Source organism: Harpegnathos saltator, unplaced genomic scaffold (assembly GCF_003227715.2).
Source record: "Harpegnathos saltator strain DR-91 unplaced genomic scaffold, Hsal_v8.6 scaffold357, whole genome shotgun sequence".
Lineage (NCBI taxonomy): Eukaryota > Metazoa > Arthropoda > Insecta > Hymenoptera > Formicidae > Harpegnathos > Harpegnathos saltator.
In genome coordinates this window covers 58844-69757 of record NW_020230158.1, presented here as the reverse complement: position 1 = coordinate 69757, position 10914 = coordinate 58844, and the positions used below count along the sequence as shown (strand labels likewise).

Genomic DNA, 10914 nt, shown 5'->3' with positions numbered 1-10914 from the left:
TTTCCATCATTATTTATACGGCAGGAATTTTTTGGTTAGGACTGATCATAATTCTTTACATTGGTTGACTTCTTTTAGGGAATTGGAAGGACAATAGCTCGATGGTTAGAGAGATTGCAGCAGTATGATTTCCGGATAGTGTATCGAAAGGGAATATCGCATCAAAATGCAAATGGGTTATCTAGACGGCCATGTTCTCGAGATGGCTGCAATTATTGTGATAAGGTGGAAGCTAGAAAGGAATCCAGTGAGGAAGGCTTAATAGCTCGAATAGTTTTGCAGGAAAATGTTCTGGAGGAGTGATGTAAGGAACAATTTGAGGATTCAGTCGTCTCTGTATTTTTGCGTGCTAAAGAAAAAGGAGAAATTCCACTTCGTGAGGACTTGGCCAGTCTTGAATCTTCGGCCAGGGTTTACTTTTTTTATTGGGATGCTCTTTTGATAAAAAATGGGGTTCTTTATAAGAGGTGGGAATCTCCAAATACTAAACTCGTTCTTGATCAGATTATAGTTCCTCGTAGTCGGGTGGAACAAATTTTGAGAGCTGCTCACGACATGCCTACAGGAGGTCATTTCGGGATCAATAAAACTCTGGATAAAATTCGTAAACGTTTTTATTGGGCTTTGTGTAAGCAAGATGTGGAGAATTGATGTCGGAGTTGTAATATTTGTAATGCAAGAAAGGGACCCCCCTTTGGGACGGATAAATCTTCGTTGCAAATTTACAATGTCGGTGCTCCATTTGAAAGAATTCAGATGGACATTTTGGGTCCCCTTCCATATTCGTCTTCAGGGAATCGTTTTCTCCTAGTAATAGTGGACTGTTTTACGAAATGGGTCGAGGCTTTTCCATTCAAAAATAGTAAGGCTAAGACGGTGACGGAAGTTTTTGTTTATGAAATAGTTTCTAGGCATGGCGTGCCATGCGAATTGCATACTGATCAGGGGAGAAATTTCGAATCGAAAGTTTTTCAGGAAATTGTTCGTTTGTTGGGAATTAAGAAGACTAGAACAACTGCCTTACACTCCCAGTCCGATGGTCAGGTTGAATGCTAGCATCAGACAATTTTGAATTATCTATCAAAATTCGTGGCAGAAAATCAAAGAGACTGGGATAAATGGATTCCTTTGTGCATATTAGCTTGTCGATCGTCAAGGCATGAGGCTACAGGTTTTTCTCCTGCGGAGTTGTATTTTGGTCGGGAACTTCGGCTTCCCATGGATTTATTGCGAGGAAGTCCACCTGAAAATAGGGATAATAACGCAAGGGAATATTATACTTGGAAATTCAGAGAAAGGCTGGATGCAATCCATCGCAGTGCGACAGAACACTTGAATCTAAAATCTTTGCGAGTAAAGGATCGCTATGATCAGAAAGCTAAGCGGATTAATTTCAAAATAGGACAGAAAGTTTGGTTATTTAATCCTCAAAGAAGGAAGGGAAGGGCCCCTTTACAGAATTACAGAAATTACAGAATAATTGGAAGAGGCCTTATGAGATTGTCAGGCAGCTTCGTGAGGTAGTTTTTGGAATTCGCAAATCAGCTAGGCATAGACAAAAGGTTGTTCATTCAGATAGAATAGCTCCATTTTTGGAAAGATAAACTCTTAATTCTATTTTTTTGTTGCCAGGATTAAGTCCTGGATGCTTCTGAAGTTTTGTTGTAGTGTTGACATTCGAAGAGGAAAATGGGGTTGGAAATTAAGCTGAAATTTTCCAGTTTCCCGGAATATGCTTGTTAGTCGTCCAATAGAAGAAGACCGTTTCGCTCGCGGTTTTTTTGGGCCCCGTGGTTTTTTCCGCGGGACTAAGGGCAAATGCCGAGACGAGGACAAAAAGAAATCCTTTAAGGATGTTAAGGACCACGGGGAAGTTATACTCCCCCCCTTTTTGTCCGAAGACTTCGTCAAGACTGGAAGGACGAAAGAAGAGATTCGGCGTTCAAGGAGGGCTAGCAGTTCTTAGGCTTTGAAAGAAACCGGAACAAGAAGACTGGCCTAAAAGCTCCTGGAGACTGATCATCTCCTAGAGGACGGGGATAGAGATGATGTTCTGAAGGCGAAGAATCAAGATCCTCAGAATCCTTGATTGAGATCAGGAATTCATGGAGTCCGGTAACCTGTAGCAGCAGCTCAGGGTAAGACAAGAGTCATGAAGATCTCTGGAGTCAAGGAAGAGGATGACATTGCCTAAGAGAATTGTCGGACGACAATTTGAAGAGACGGGGGGCAGTGTTACGCTCCTGTATATACGTCTTGCCGAACGTGGAATGTGTCGGTGCTCATCTTAGCAACCGTTGTTACGGTTGTTGTTGTTGTTGTTGACAGCTGGGGTAACTTTCTATGGAGCGATTGAGCGATTCGGTCGAATTACGTTAAAGAGTTTTCTCTGAATAATTGTTCTCGTTCGCAAACCTTGTACAAATCTTTGTTTATATTAAAGAGTTCTTGTTATTTGTTCACGGGAGTGTTGCTTACTATTTACGCGGGTGATCGTGAGTGAGAGGAAAACGACGCTTGGGCGTAACAATACTATAAAAATAACTTCCAAAGAATCCTATTTTCTTATTTTCATTTTTTCTTACTGTGTACAATAAAATATTATATTTTCTTTCATTTTATTGCTTTTTTTTAATTTTCAATTTTCAATTTTAGTTTTTAATTTTTTTAATTTTTAAGTTATAATTATCTCGAAAACCTAACGTGAATGAGAAATTCTAAGGCCGGATTCATATTCAGCGGACAAAATGACGTAGGAAATGACCTTTGACATCCAAAACATAAAATCATACAGACCTGTGTAATCGGTTCAATATTGTGAAAAACAGCATTTTTTAGCTATTATAACCTAATTATCTCGAAAACCTGACATGAATGAGAAATTCTAAGGCCCGATTCGTATTCAGCGGACAAAATTACGTAGGAAATGACCATTGAAATTCAAAACGCAAAATCATGCAGACCTGTGTAATTTGATGCACTTATCATCAATCGTATTAAATCGCCGAAAAGTAATTTTTCTCCATAACAACGCTTGGCTTCATTTCCTATAGCCGTGAAACAAACCCTGATGGATCTCGAATGGGCAGTTCTCCCGCACTCACAAGGAGATGGCAAGACATGTAAAATCGATAATTGAATGAGTCATATTTCATTCGAATGGGGGATTGAGTACATAAAAATCCTAAAAGAGTTTGCGTGCATAGGCCTTTGTTTGCGAGAAATTTGCAATTAAGAAAGCTGCTACATATTAAATGTAATAACTTGGAATTAATAAGCGTGAAGCGCGATGGCTGCGGAAGCTAAGGCGCACGCTAGTATTTTGTCGTCTACATCCAAGGAGTGTTCGAGTCCTCGCAGTGCCAACTTTTTTTTTATAATATTATGTATTACTATATTTTATAATATTTCTACAATATTTTTAATATTTTTATTATTTTTCAGAGGACAAAATTATAATACACACATATAAATAATATCTGTCTTATAATATAATAAATAACAAGAATAAACGTTTATTTGTTATAAAATTATTTGTTATAAAATTCAAACATTGCTGTACAATATTATGAATGAAAATTCACATAAAAGCATGTAAAGTCATATCCTTTATGTACCTTTAATGTTGACAAGAATATACAAAACATTTATCTCGAAAATACGCGATACTGTCAGTCAAATCTTCTTTTGATATTGTTGCGCTCACTCTCGCACTCGCACTCGCACTCTCTTGCACTCAGGTAAATAAAAACACTCGAGTAAGAATAACAAGCTTTACTATTTACAGCGCAGCTCACTCAAGCTTTAAACAAGAATAATTCTCTGAACTACAATTCTCGCGTCTGCCTACGATGACAGCTTGCCAGAGACTCTCTGTCAGCTGTTGTTGTTTTCTTCTTATCGATTTTCCATCGTCCAGACAATCTTCGTTCAGTTGTTAAAATCAGCATCATATGCCTAAGACTCACGGACAACGGACGCCGCCACAAACCTTGTGGCTCGGACACAACAATATATCAGATTTTGCTAACACTTGAATGTGATCTATTAATAATGGATCTACATTTGATTCCATTTTTATTGTTAGCATACATGATCACATACACACTATAACAGTGACTTCCTTATTGCTCAATATTCGAAAAACTACTAACCGAGAAAAAGGTCCACATAGTCCTAATGGTTTCTTGAAATCATAGAACGCATGTGCGCAAAACGAATACCTGTTATAACAATAGAAACTTTTCTTACGAAGGAACAAAAAAGAGAGATCGATTTTACTCATGTCCCATGTTCGAGGCAATATATAAAAAAAATGTACAGCAATTCCTGAATTTTATAATAAATAATCAAAACGTTTATTCTTGTTATTTATTATATAAGACATATTATTATATATGTGCACATTATATTTTTGTCCTATAAAAAATAATAAAAATATTAAAAATATTGTAGAAATATTATCAAATATAGTAATACATAATATCATAAAAAAAAAGCACTGCGAGAATTCGAACCACTCCTCGGACGTAGACGACAAATTACTAACGCGCGCCTTAGCTTCCGCAGCTACCGCGCTTTAAGCCCTAAACACAATGCCAAGCAACAGGCAATAAGAATAAAAATAGACCAATCACAATCGACTATTACAAGAATAATCTATTGTGATTGGTCTATTTTTATTCTTATTGCCTGTTGCTTGACATTGTGTTTAGGGCTTTACGCTTATTGATTCTAAGTTACTATACTTAATGTGTAGCTGTTTTTTAATTGTAAATTTTTAGCAAACGAAGGCCCATGCACGCAAACCCTTTTAAGGTTTTTATGTACTCAATCCCCCCATTCGAATGAAATATGACTCATTCAGTTATTGATTTTACATATCTTGCCATCTCCTTGTCAGTGCATTCTTCGGACATGGTCTCAAATGATTCATTCCGAACGATGCAACACGCTTTGGAAGATATACATTTCCATAATAAACGGAGAAGTTGAAAATTCGGTTGCTGAATGGATTGCCTCAAAGGCAGACCGTTTTTTCGTCGCGGAATTCAACTTCTGCCAGAAAAGTGGGAAAAAGTCATAGTCTTTGGAGACAAATACTTTGATTGATATATTCACATATTTTGTTATTAAAATAAATATTCAAAAAACACAAAAAAACGACATTCAATGTAACCTTTTAATAGATTGTCAATGTCACAGAATCTTCTGCTGGAACTGATGTTATTTGCATCACTTTTATTGATATCATTGTTCAACGAAACAAAAAGGAATGCTAAAATGAGGTTAGTCATTTCCCATAATTTTTTTAGACGTTGAATACAATTCCGGTTTTCAAATTGCTCCACCACAATTTTGAAAAATTTATAATTAAAATTGCAAACAAAGGTTATTTTTATACATTTTGTTATATTATAACTGCGAAATATAACGTGCTGGAGAAGAAAAGTTTTATTGTAATCAAAATTAAATATGTTGTTAGGGCTTTCAACTTGTAAAGGAACTTTTTTGTATTGGCTATGATTGATAAGATATTTAAGAATAAATATGCCATTTTATTGCGGAAGAGCTATAAATTAAATTATTGATTAAAATATTTATCAAATAGCTTTTAATTATGTTTCAAAGTTATATACACATATTTACATTAAATATTTCAATGTTAACTTACACTTAATTTTCTAAGACTCTGAATATGAATCGAATGTCAAAACCCAGTAAGTAAAAAAACATATTGTTACGCGTTGGGTGCCGAATGGCGCGTATCCGGGAAATGATTTTACAATTGACTTAAAGAAAGAGCTTTACTTTACTAACATTATTTACAAGAATATTTACAAGATTCTATCGTTTTTCTGAATTCTGAAAAACTCGTTCGCCACACGTCAGCCCGTGTTGATGGCTCGTGTGCGACTTTATCAATTCTTATTTATTCGTTGTCCTGGGAAATCGCTCTTCAATCCTAAGGATATTGATTTTTCTAAGACAGCTGATCAAATTGTCACAGTTGACCGGCAACCACAAGACGAGCGGCACCACATACCATGGCGCATAATAATATTATACAGGGTGTCCCATTTAACTTGAAATATCGAAATAACTCGAAAACAAAGAAGAAAAACAAAAATCACTGAAACACATATCGAACGAATTCCGAGGACGAGTAAAATGGCATGATTCCTTTTCTATTTGGTCGACGTCTTCAAGGTGATTTTAAGGTCAACTTTGTTATTTCAAATGAAAACTTATATTTTTATGACGAAAACATATTCTACGTACAAAAACAATTAACTTTTGCCGGAAAAATTTTTTACTTGATCAGTACTTTCAGAGATATCGTACGAAGTAATTCCGATTTTTATTCGAAACGAGTAAAATAAACGTCTCAATAAATGCCCAAAATGATGATCTTCCATTTCCAAACATTTTAATATGACCAATAATATTATGCTAATTAACTTCTCCATTATTGGTAAAAGTAGATTCATCAGAAAATCGTGATCATATGAAAATCTCATATTTACAAGTGTTCCGTACCTCGTGTTTACGAGGGCGGTCCGATAAGTACTTAGCCTCACCGCCCGATGACACCACTATCGCAAGAGAAATTTACTATCGTGTAGTACATTCTCGTAGACGGCTACTGTCGAAATTTCAGCCGCATCGAACTCGTAGTTTTGTTTTGACCGCGTGTGGAAGCGGGCTTGTCCGCGGATTTTAGAAAAATGGAAAAATAGCAATATCGGTCGGTGATTCGATTCTTGTTTTTGGAAGGGAAATCGCGCAGCGAAATCAAAGAGCGCTTGGATGCTGTGTACGGTGACTCTTCTCCTTCGATGGCGACCGTCAAAAATTGGTTTAACGAGTTTCAACGTGGTCGCACGTCGGTTTTTGATGAGCCACGCCTAGGTGCCCCGAAAACGGCTACCACGGAGGATAACATGATAAAAATCCACGATCTCGTATTGGCAGACCGCCGATTGAAGGTGCGCGAGATAGCTGAGACAGTAGGCATCTCAAAAGACCGCGTGGGTCATATCCTGCATGAAATTTTGGGCATGAGAAAGCTGTCGGCGTGATGGGTGCCGCGTTTGCTCACTCCGGACAACAAGCGCAACCGTGAGACCACTTCAGAGCAGTGTTTGACGCTGTTTAAGCGCAATCCGAAGGAGTTTCTGCGTCGTTTCGTGACCGTCGACGAAACATGGATCCACTGGTACACACCAGAGACCAAGGAACAGTCGAAACAGTGGACTTCACCCGGCGAACGTGCTCCGAAGAAGGCGAAAACTGTCCTATCGGCCGGAAAGGTGATGGCCAGCGTTTTCTGGGATTCACAAGGTGTGATCTACATCGACTACCTGGAGAAGGGCAAAACGGTCACTGGGCTGTACTATGCCGAATTATTGGGCCGATTCGACGCCGAATTGCAGAAAAAACGGCCCCATTTGGCGAAGAAAAAAGTGCTCTTCCACCATGACAACGCACCGGCTCACACCTCCGCCCTCGCCACGGTCAAATTGGTCGAATTGGGCTACGAACTGCTGCCCCATCCATCGTATTCTCCAGATTTAGCCCCGTGCGACTTCTTTTTGTTTCCAAACTTGAAAAAGTCACTCGCCGGGCAGAAATTTGAGTCGAATGAGGAGGTCACCGCCGTCACGGAGGCCTACTTTGCAGACCTCGAGAAAACGTATTTTTCAGACGGGTTAAAGAAGTTGGAGCATCGCTGGGTCAAGTGTATCGAGCTAAAAGGAGACTATGTTGAGAAATAAATCGCCACTTTAACAAAATTTTCGTTTTTCTTTTGTAGGCTAAGTACTTATCGGACCACCCTCGTATACTGAACAAAAGAAGTGCAATCGCGTCACTGAGATGTTTTGATTATTTCGGTCTTATTTTCTGACGAATCTACTTTTACCAATAATGGAGAAGTTAATCGACATAATATGCATTATTGGTTAGATCAAAATCCAAGATGACTTCGAGAATTAGAACATCAACGTCCATGGTCTGTCAATATTTGGTGTGGAATCATTGGCGATAAAATAATAGATCCTTTTTTTTCAATGGTACGTTGAATGGAGTGAAACATGGAAACTTCTTGGATGTAGTATTACCCGTATTGCTTGAAGAAGTAAGTCTAGCAAATAGAAGAAATATGTGGTTTCAGCAGGACGGATGCCCAGCTCACTATTCGCGTTATGCACGCCAAATAATGAATCAGAAATATCCTGGTCGCTCGATAGGTCGGGGAGTTCCAATTAACTGGTCGACAAGGTTGCTTGATTTAACACCGTTGGATTTTTATTAATGAGGCTACCTTAAAGAGAAAGTTTATCACGATCGATCTACTATACCAGGAAACATGAAAGAGCGAATCTGAAATGCCTATCGCGATATCCATCCAGTAACTTTATTATCAGTGAATCGATCTTTTATTAATCGCATTAACAAGTGTTTGAAAATGGAAGGCCATAATTTTGAGCATTTATTGTATTCGTGTCGAATACAAATCGGAATTACTTTGTACGATATCTCCGAAAGTAATGATCAAATAAAGTTTTTCCGACAAAAGTTAATTGGTTTTTTACATAAAATATGCTTCCGTCATAAAAAATATAGGTTTTCATTTGAAATAACAAAATTGACTATAAAATCACCTTGAAGACATTCACCAAATGAAAAAGGAATCATGCCTCGTCCTCGGAATTTGTTCGACACGTGTTTCAGAGATTTTTGTTTTTCTTCTTTGTTTTCGAGTTATTTCGATGTCTCAAGTTAAATGGGAATCCTGTATATTGGGTTGGGGAAAAAGTTTCTTCATATTCTCCCAGTAGATGGCTTTAAGATCGTATAACTCTGGTAATATTAATCAGATCTGGCAATACTTGCGTGCATCTGAAAGGTGACATATCATAAAGAAATAAAGAAAAAAGTTGTGATATTTATTTACTCACAAGGAACATCCGTTAAGTGTGTGTCTCCGATTTCGACGAAATATGGTATATTTGTAGAATAGCTAAAAATAAAAGACCTAACCGTATTTTTTTATCAGCAATGACGCAAGTTTAAAGGATGAAGCTATCCCTCAAATTTTCATCCCTTTTATGCTATCTAATAACTATTGCAGATAGAAAAAAAAATTTTTAAACAAAAATTGTACGGTTACTTGTGAGAAATAAAACTTAAGAAAAATAAAAAAATAAAAGGCTTGGTCAAAATAAAAAAGTATTTTTAATAATTAACAAAATGACTATATCAGGCTTACTTAATTATTTGATCAAATTCATTATATAGAAGAAAAAGTTAGTATTTTTCGTTCTGAATCCATCTACATATAATGTTTTATGTTTAAATTATACGTACATTGCAATTTTATAAATGGAATGGTACCATAAGCAAGGTGTTCGGTGTTTGAATGCTTAATCGCTACATCGCTACGCAAATAACGAACATCTGTTGAACATATCTTTTAAATGCATTTTAGTTAATACAACAATATAAAAGAATTCAGAAACTATTAACACATAAATGCGGGCCGCCGATCATTTTTTCTATTTATAACATACTCCATATCACATTATTTTTAAGTGTGTTTAATCAAGAAGCACACTGTGCCTATATTATGCGAAACTGCGAGTTGAAACGAGGTGAGATATTCATATCTCAGAAATGGCTAAACCGGTCGAGGTTTTTTCTGTCCCAATCGATTCGGTCTTAAAAAATAGGAAGAACAGTGTCCTTGTGTTTTTTGTGTACATTGTCTTCAAGTGTAGATGTTTTAAGATAAGATAAAGTCCGAATCACGAAAAATTTCAATTCAGTAAAAAAGTAAGAAACCCTAGACCACAGAAGAGAGGGGATTTGTGCATCCCACTTTTCCGACACCAGAGGCGTTACGAGCGCGCTGAAGAAACAGCGAGTGCGAGTAAGCAAGCGATAGAGAGTAAGAGAGAGAAGAATATTGCTAGAATATAGGAGGTGAAAATGTGCGAGAAAGAGAAAGACAGCGAGAGCGACAGCAGCAGAGCGAGGGAGAAAAAAAGGAGCGAGGGGGGAAGAGGGAGAAGGGGTTGCGAAGAGAGAGAGGAGGAGGAGGGGGAAAGGGAGTGAGAGAGGGGGAGAGGGAGAGAGAGGGGGTGGGAGTGGTTGAGAGAGAGAAAGAGGGAGAGGAAGAACGAATGAGAGAGGGAGGAAGAGGGAGAGGGAGACATCGTACCGCACCTGAGCGTGTATCTTTGGGCAATGTAATTTATTATTTTCGTTATACAAATAATAAGTTTGTACAAATAAAACTTATACCTCTAATAATAAATTGTTCTATTGAATACTATAAATAGAACTCTACAAAACTGTTCTACAAAAAAAAATGATATAACAAAACAATAGCATCAACTGAAAAACTCTACTCAACATCAACTCAGCAAATGAGAGTGATTTGCAATCTGAAGATGTATCAATAACTTCTAATGATACACAGTTCGGTATTTCAAAAGCAGTGTCTCCACTATTTACTACACTAACACTGAGTTTTATGATTATTTTACTTGTTATTATAACAAGTTAGTTATTATAACAATGCAATAAAAATATTTAATGCAAAAAATCTTGGCGCGGCTGCACTAAAAACTATATCGAACTAAACTTTGTTTATTACATACATGACAACACTTTTATTATAAAAAATGTACTTTGCTCTACATACACGGTGTAATGTTTCATTTAAGTCTATATCGAGTAATTTTTTATATCACATCTTTTTTGTAGTTGGATAAGGTTTATATAACAAACGAGAAAGATATGCATGTGAGTTTATATTGACATATTATACATATATGTATATAGAGATATTATAATTTTAAATATTTATCAATGTCCAGGTATTTCTTGCTCTGCAATAAATGTGGT

General features: G+C 36.9%; 1 protein-coding gene across 1 annotated transcript in view; it reads left to right on the top strand.

The window, feature by feature from the left end:
- The first annotated feature begins 5140 nt into the window (after positions 1-5140).
- Positions 5141-10914, top strand: part of LOC105180582 (dual oxidase) — a 54017-nt gene continuing 48243 nt past the window's right edge. Inside the window, exon 1 of the mRNA XM_025300329.1 lies at positions 5141-5288. The gene's annotated coding sequence lies outside the window, so the exon portion shown is untranslated. The remainder of the gene's footprint in view (positions 5289-10914) is intronic.